We start from the raw sequence: 263 nt of genomic DNA, 5'->3' as shown, positions 1-263 counted from the left end.
CAAATCATTGTGCTTTCACGAAAAAAAAAACTTTGTCTTCAAGAATAAAATAAAGCATAAATAATGTATTGTCTAGTGCAAACAAAAACGCACAAGCATGTAATATGCAATGCATGACGCTATGTTTGAAATTCGACATCATTGTTTAATTTTGTGTTGGAGTATAATTTTTTTTTTTCGAGCCATTTCCTCTGCATTTTTTTTTTGAGTCATTTCATCTTTATCATTATGGTTTGTCTGTTCTATAGCATGATTTACAGTTG

This window comes from Penaeus monodon, chromosome 24 (genome assembly GCF_015228065.2).
Source record: "Penaeus monodon isolate SGIC_2016 chromosome 24, NSTDA_Pmon_1, whole genome shotgun sequence".
Lineage (NCBI taxonomy): Eukaryota > Metazoa > Arthropoda > Malacostraca > Decapoda > Penaeidae > Penaeus > Penaeus monodon.
This window is presented reverse-complemented; position numbering follows the sequence as displayed.